We start from the raw sequence: 8,744 nt of genomic DNA on the forward strand, positions 1-8,744 counted from the left end.
AAAACGAGAAACGAGAAACACGTATACATTACATATAAACAAACTACAACTACTGTACATAAGATTCCTGAATTAGGACAGGTGCAAACATTTGCAGCGGGGTTAAACGTTTTAATGGTACCAAACCTTCTCCCTTTTTCTGAAACAATAGTATAACATCACAACATAGAAAAACACAAATAAATACATATAAAATGTATTTTCACACGATGAAGCTTTGGTAACTATAAACTGAGAAAAAAGTTGCTATCATTTAAAAAATCTTATCGCGACGTCGCCGACGTCATATTACAAGGCGGAAAATTTAGCTTATCATGCTACTCACGGGGGAAAATTGGCCTGATCCTAGTTTTCCCCTTATAACGCTGAGGGGGGAAAGTGGGATCATGCCAATTTTTCCGGGCGGAAATATTGGATCGATCCAGTATTTCCCCCCGGAAATTTTGGCATGGGGGAAGAATGGCTATAGGACACCGGCCCCCTCTTAGGTCAGTTAGTGGGCCCCCACTCATGTAAATTTTTAAATCCGCCACTGAGAGTGGTTACACCGGGCCAAAAATGCATCGGACTGAAACAACATACTGGTTGTGTGTACACTGACAATCAAATTCAAATTAAAAAAATGTATAAAATATTGTAAACATTTTTTTCATTTGAGTGCATTTACGTAACAATAACACAATGTAACCGTAGACATAAATATCATTGTTACACTCGTAAGTATTCTATGTAGTTCCTTAGTCAACCCTAGGTCTGCATTCCGGCGATATAGCCTAAACTTCATTGTAACAATAACTTTTTTACGACTGTTACATTTCAATGTAACCATAGCCAGTACCAAAATAAAATAGAAATTTAAATATTTCACAGACATCTTTATTTACAATATAAAAATAGGAAGACTGTTGAATGATTTTCAGTGGCGGATTCAGAGGGGGCGTAGAGGGCGTACGCCCCGCCCCCCCCCCCCCCCTTTGCTCGGACTTTTTTTTTTTTTTTTTTTTTTGTAAAATGATTAATCAGACTAGCCCTTTATAGCTTGTTGTTCGGTGTGAGCCAAGGCTCCGTGTTGAAGGCCGTACTTTAACCTATAATGGTTTAATTTTTGAATTGTTGTTTGGATGGAGAGTTGTCTCATTGGCACTCACACCACATCTTCCTATATCTATAGACTTCGTGAACTTTGCCATTTCACGAGTATTTAATTTTTATACGACAATTCTTTACTTATAAAGACATTTTTCGCTGGCCGGTATTTACTGATTGTCAAAGTCATGTGATTTGCTATGGTGGAGTTGACTAGTGCGTTGAAAAAACGGCACTCGGTCATTTTGAAATTCAAATTACAGTAATACACATTGCTTAGGCTGAGGTTGTCATGACAATCAGGAAACCTTCAAAGCGACACAGGATTGAGCAAGAACGTATTGACTTCTATTTCACTATTCCACTAAACAGAAAGTAATGGTAAATACTCTAGACTTTTATACTCTCATGAAAAAAAAAGTTCCACAATATTATTTACTTACGAAAACATGTTTAACAAATTGAATAATGATCCCCAGTCAGTATAAGCTCTAGAAAGATTCTAAGTCTCAGGTACGAACCATTTGATTTGAGGAGGCAGTCTGAGATATTTGAGAGAGAAAAAAATAACTGATTCTTGCCTTAAACAAAAATTTTGGCCGTATCTGGATTGAAAACAATAGTCTTGTCCACTTTTTTGATATTAAAAACTAAAATTTCCAACAAAAATATTTAGCATGAAATGAACATCATGAATAAAAACGGGCGTATTTTTTTGTGGCCGGGGTTTGCATGTCTGACTGGAATGTCTGTTTTGCCGGACTTATATATATTGAATACTTTTTTCAAGACCAGACTGCATGCAACCTGCCTACTGGGTGTGACTTTTATGTCTCCATTTGTTGACCGTCATTCATAACTTCGTTGTCATTTCAGACACTTTCGTAGTCTTTGATGGATTTGGAACCCCTCACTTCGGTTCCCTAAGTTATGTTGGGTGAAACATATCAATCAAACATTTTGATAAAAACTGCTTGTTTGTCTTTTTTAACTCGTGTCGGTCGTATTGTAAATTTCATCGAATTTCCATGTCTATTTTACTGACAAGTCCTACATCAAATATATCAGTACATAGCTTTGGATCAATACTATCATTTTATAATAGACAATTAATAGGGAGAATACACCATAAAAAATGTCCAACCCTTACATTTTACAGCAACTATAAAATATGCATGCCCCAAGCCAGGAACCGTTTAAATAGTGCTTATATTACACTTATTTTATGTTTTTTTTTAGCCCAAAAAAGGTCCCAAAAAATTTCCGACTCGCTCCGCTCGGCAAAATTTAATATCTTCGCCCCCCTTTCAAAAATCCGGGATCCGCCCCTGATTTTTACCACATCAAATGCACAATGAGCAAACCCATATATCGCATTGCCCAGATCGCATAGTATAATAAAAAATTATTTAAAAAAAACAGAAGTAACAGAAATGTTGTTGTAAAATCATTTCAAACGAGATCTTTTATATATAAATATATAAAAATATACATATATGCAGCAACAACTGAACAGCAACAAACACAGCAGTCAATGTGGCGAGATGAAATAATTTTGTAGGCACCTAGGACTTATATATTAAAATGTTTCCCAAATTAAATGAAGCATTGGGCCCTATAAACAAAATCCTGTCAAAATTGGAAACACATTTTTAAAAGGGGGTTCCAAATCTGGAGATAGGGTTTCCAAATAGATTTCCCTTTTCAAATTTATGATGCATTTATTGTTAAAAAGGGGTCCAACCTTCGGACCCCTCCCCCTTCTTACGCCGAGGGGTGTACCGCATCTCCCTTTATCCAATCATATTTTTAGAAAGTCAGGCTGATCATTTCACAAATATCAATTTGACAAATATAAATACTATTTCATAAGGTTTGGCAAAGAAGTAATAATATGTATATCCAAAACAACCCGCGATTTTATACCTATTTAGACATTTACAGAAAGTTCTGTAACCAGAGGCGGATCCACCCATTGTTTTAAAAGAGTGTTCCAAACACAGGCACTTGTTATGGATAGTCGACCTTCGTATGGATAGAAACAAGTACGTGCCTGTGGTTCCAAACACTCGGGATAAAAGGAAAAAGGGGGGTTCCAAACTCAGTCGCCTAAAGATTTCATAATTATAGCGAAAAAATGGGGGAAATAAAATATAGAATAATGCATTGAACGTCTAAAATAATTTGGTGTTCCCACCCTCGGAACCCCAGGGGTCCGCCACTGTGTAACTCGTATTCTGCTTTTTTAACTAACGTAATATGTTTTGAATTAGATATGCCACATTTTTCTCAGTTTTACAATATTCAATGTACTACTATACCTTGATCTACCTTCAATCCCATTGTGGTATTCAATCCAGAAGAAGTTTGAACTGTTGAACTGTTGAAATGTCAGTGCGAGTGCAAAAATAACGTTTGTAAACAATGAATGACGTCATGTGTAAATCCAATCACATAAACGTTTTACAATAGGCAATTGTATGTTCCATATTGACGCGCTTTTGTGATTACGATAATAACATCAACGGCAAAATTTGAGACAACAGTAGATCAGCCGCGTAGGATAGGATACAGAAATACAGCAGAGAAAATATCGGTTTACCAGCCACTTGCAGAAATTCTTAAAGTTACAGAAAGAGACGATTGTTACGACAAGTCAGAGATGGCGGACCCGCTTCGAATCATCTACGGATTGCTATTGTTCATGTATGTTTTACAAGTCAAATGTATGTCTTCTTCCATCACAAGTTTTATTCCGTGAGCATCCTGTCAGATCATATATTTTGCCGGAATCAACATTCTGTATACTGTGTCAACAGAATACAGAATGTTGATTCTGTATTCTGTTGACACAACATTCTATATTCTGTTTACATTTACGTATACAAAAACAATGTCTTTCCCTTCAAGAATTTAGTTCAAATTTATGTGGTTCATAAGGGAACAGAACATTCGATTTACACATATATATATATATATATATTTTGATAAATAAAAAGTCCTTGGTACAGAAAATATAATTTAAAAGTAAAAAACACAAAAAATCACATCATAAATCGAACATTGTTTCTGTCAACAGAAACAATGTTCGATTTATGATGTGATTTTTTGTGTTTTTTACTTTTAAATTATATATATATATATATATTTGTTTATTAAAAAGATGCCGTAGTATTGCCAACGACACATCAACAACAGCAACAACATATATTTTATTTGCCAATCATGGCACCCAAAATGAGCGGAATAATCACAACTCTCCACAACAGATCAGATGATCAGAAATTAACAAATATAGGTCACCATACGGCCATCAATAATGAGCAAAGCCATATCGCATAGTCAGCTAAAAAAGGCACCAAAATGACAAATGTCAACGAATTCAAACAAGAAAACTAACGTTCTTATTCATGTACAAAAATGAACGAACAATGAATATGTAACACACCAACAAACAACAACCACTGAATTACAGGCTCCTGACTTCGGACAGGAACATATATACAGAATGTGGTGAGGTTAAACATGCTAGGGTCTTCCCCCTAAACCTGGAACAGAGTTGTAACAGTACTACATAACAACAAACTATAAAATTCAGTTGAAAAAGGCTTATTTAACTTTAAATAACAGATGAATGCAAATAGAAATACATCTCAGTAACAAAAACATAATGGACGTTACCGTAACGGCGTTACTCAACAAAAAAAGTCACTAAATACAGATCTGAGAGTACTTGCAGTTACTGACAGCTAGTTCAAAGCCACTAACAACTAATAACAAAAATCATGCATCTAACTTCAAAGACTTAGTTCATAGTTTTTTATACTTCTGTTGATTATATGTAATCTTAGTTTTTTCCTTCTGTTAAAAAGAGATTAGGGTAGATCATAAGTAAATGTTTTTAGAGACAGAATTTTCTTGTAATTTGCCAAAATGAAGTATTTTATATATTTTTTTCAAAAATATAATAAAAAGTATGGGTCACCGTGCTATTTTTCAAGCTACGAGTGTTTGAAAATTGCCTTAATTTGGTTACTTTGTTCATGAAAAAACACATTTATAAGAGTGCATAAAAAAAATTCTATAAGATAGAATTTTGAAATAAATTGTGAGAAGGTAGGTTTCATAGTATGTTTTAAGAAAATAAAAAGAAAACATGGTGTCACCGAACTTGTTTTCTTGCCACAAGTAAAAATAAAAAAAATCCCTATTAGCCCAGTATAAATTTTGTACTTAAAGAGTTATTTCCCCTTAAATTGCTCAATTGAAAAAAGGATTTTAAAAGCCAAAATGTTTGATATTTGTTAAAATATTATGAATAATACAATAAATTAATAAGTTTTCTTACTATCAAAAAACAGTCTAATCATTAAACTGCAAATCTGTTTTCAAATTTGCTGATTTTGGCAAATAACTGGACCGATTTTGTACTGTGATTGTACAATCCAAGATGGCGGTATACCATCAATCTACCTTAAATGACAGACGCAATGTTCAACAAATTTGTTTTAAGATGGAAAATTTGTGTTACATTCGTTTAATTTTAATAATACACACAAACTAAAGAGACAGAAAGACAAAGTTTGCCTCCAACGACAAGCAAGAATAAACCAAGAAACAGAAAACAGACAATTTTCCAATGTCCTATTTGGCTGGCTTTCATATTATTCCCATTGTTGTTATAAAGTAGACAGAAGCAATGAAGAATCGATAATAGTACTGTAGTGCTTGAATATGAAGAAAAGAGAATAACAGGCAAAATTAATAATAAAAAGTGAAAAATGATATAGAATATTATAGAATACAGAAATGAAGAAACCACTTCCAGACCAGACCCTTTCATAAGTTGCACATTTTTTTATTTTTTTTTGCCTTTTAAATCTTTTTGTTCGGACACCATATTGGTCCGACACCCCAATAGCCTGACGCCCTATTAGTCCGACGACCCATTGGACCGACACACGAATACTAGTAATCCGACACATAATTATTGAGCAATACTTGGTATGAATAATATTTTTATTTCAAGAGGATAATCCCCATAGTTTAAAATGACCCTACTGAGATTCCTCAAAATAATAACATATATTAGAGTACATGTATTAAAAATTTGCTTAATGTCCAGTGGCAAATATTACATGCATGTTCAAAACAATTGTTAAATAAGTACAATAGGTAAGTCCTGTAAAAGATGTCATCTGGGGTGAAAGAAGGTCAATGAAACTTGGACTGCCACTGGACAACGAAAGCATATTGAAGGTGGTCAGGAATTTGCCCTGCTGCATATTCAGACAAAAGGCCACCGACGGCCTCTCAAAGAGTTGTTGCAATAGTTATTAACCTGCAGAGATCATGGCACTCTCTTTCTATACATGCTATATGAGGCATCCGATTAAAGGTGACCAATCTTACATTTGTTGAAAATTAAACATCCCGCACAATTTTACTACCAATGGTTTTACTGTTTTTACTGTATGATCCTATCACATAAACATTATCCGTTGTGATGACAGACTTGCACTTCTGTTGACATTTTCTTAGTGAGAATGTGTTCACATATGGAACATATCTTGTCCTGATGTCCCACGTAAGTGTCATCAATAACTCCTGAACCACTTTACAGAATTTTGTAAATCATCGATACAATCTTTATCTCATGATGTATTTTTTCAAAGGACAATTTACAAAGTGTTACGTCCATAATTAATACCATAACATGCATGTTGGGAAAAACAACTTTTTTTAAATGCATGCAAAGTATTTGATGCAGTATGATCTATTGTTATAGGTATCTAAAAAAGGATCCAGAACACAAAGACTAAGTCTATGAGGAAAATAAAGTTTTAGATCAACGACTAAAAATTGTCAAGAACAGATAAAATATGAGATAGAGATAGAACTGGTATGAAAGGTGACAGTAGAACATTGAAATAATTTGAAAGGTAGGTTTATATATAGTTTTACACTCAATTATGATTTTTTTAAAGTAAGTATTTGCAGTTATTCCTATAATTTTATTTCAATATCATGAAATGTTGTAGTGTGTTCATATGACAACAAACCAACAACGAGCAAGTTCAAAAAAAATAAAGAGTAGAAATACAATTCTTCAACAATTGAAAGATATCATTAAAGTTAACAAAGAAGTCTACGGGAAGTACATATCCGTACACACAACTTCTCATTTAACTGTTTTACAGATTGCATTGATATATTAATACATATGTGTTTTGTTGCCGATCCAAAGATGTCAGAGTGTTACAGCAGGACATAGTTGAACTTAGGAACCTAAAGGAAATATAAACAAAGATCTCCTTCTCTGTAACCGAATAACAGATTTAAAAGATAGTAATTTATTATAATGAGAATTTCCACTGGTACTAATAATGAAAAAATTCACAAAAAGAATACTTTTATTTAATTTTTAAACTATTGCATATGTATAAAATGATAAAAAGTTGTAGGATTGTCACTGATACAACTATCCACCAAATTTGAGACGATGTGATTGTGAACAATAATATACAACTGTGCAGACTTCAACAATGAGAAAACTCATACCGTATTGTCGGCTACAAAAGACCATGACATGAACAATATATGAAACAATTTAATTCAGAAAAATTAACGACCTAATATATAACAAAACAAATTAAAAATGTTAAAAGTGCAGCCCGTATTGAAAACATGGACATTTGCCATGAACCCAGACTTGGGACGCTAAATTTCTTCTCCAAATCGTATAAGATCAGGCCCTGAAGTCATACAAAATTTTCTCAGTGCCCGGAGAAAAAAAATCGTGGTCGAAAATTGAAATCCAGCATTTTGATTGGTTGATTTGTTGATTTTGGAGTTTGAGTAAATAACTGACTCGAAAGTTTAATGACTTCAAGGCCAGTTTTCAAGTAGATAAATCAAACATTGTTCCATTTTTTTTTTCATTTTTCTCCCTGTATAATATAAACCTTGTATAATTAACGTTATACCACCTTTAGCAATGCATGTACACTGATTCACATTATGTCATGGTTGACCTATGTTTAATCTTATTATTGGACTTTAACAAAATGATAAATGTTATAATCAACTTTTTCCTTTCCAGAAACAAGTTGGCAAAGATATATATCACATGCATAGGAAGAGCAATGGAAAATAACATTGAAGCAGAATTATGAAACAGTTATTTTAAAAAAAACATTATATTGAGAGAGAGAAAAACACATTTTTTTACTTTTTAATGCTGTTCATTCTTAAGATTACTGTTCATTGTATTTCGATGGAAGTTATTGCAGTTGATAAGAAGATAGAACAAAAATTTGAGTTCTTCAGCTTGTTTTATGCAGTCAATAAAAATTAATTTTGAAAAGTAAACCATATATGTTCAAAAATCAAAAAGGTTAATTATGTACTAAATGACCTCCGTCAGACATTAATCAGTCTGTTGGAAATCTTTCTTTAAATTTTTATGCTTATTTTACAAAATGTACCTTTGTTTGTATGTCTGTAAGATTCAAATCAATCAGATATTTCTGAGGAACTACAAACCAAGAGTTTCTGAAAGTCATCAGTCCTCATGTGAACATTTACTTACTATACTGAGTAATGTAGTTCTTACCCTTTCAACTCCCCGTTAACGGGATGCCTAAATATTGTAACAC

General features: G+C 33.2%; 1 long non-coding RNA gene across 1 annotated transcript; it reads left to right on the forward strand.

The window, feature by feature from the left end:
- Nucleotides 1-3,680: 3,680 nt before the first annotated feature.
- On the forward strand, nt 3,681-8,467 carry LOC134696662 (uncharacterized). The gene is made up of 3 exons (XR_010102985.1): nt 3,681-3,792; nt 6,875-7,028; nt 8,189-8,467. It is a non-coding gene; the product is annotated as an uncharacterized LOC134696662 (long non-coding RNA).
- The last annotated feature ends 277 nt before the right edge of the window (nt 8,468-8,744 follow it).

This window comes from Mytilus trossulus, chromosome 14 (assembly GCF_036588685.1).
Source record: "Mytilus trossulus isolate FHL-02 chromosome 14, PNRI_Mtr1.1.1.hap1, whole genome shotgun sequence".
Classification (NCBI taxonomy): domain Eukaryota; kingdom Metazoa; phylum Mollusca; class Bivalvia; order Mytilida; family Mytilidae; genus Mytilus; species Mytilus trossulus.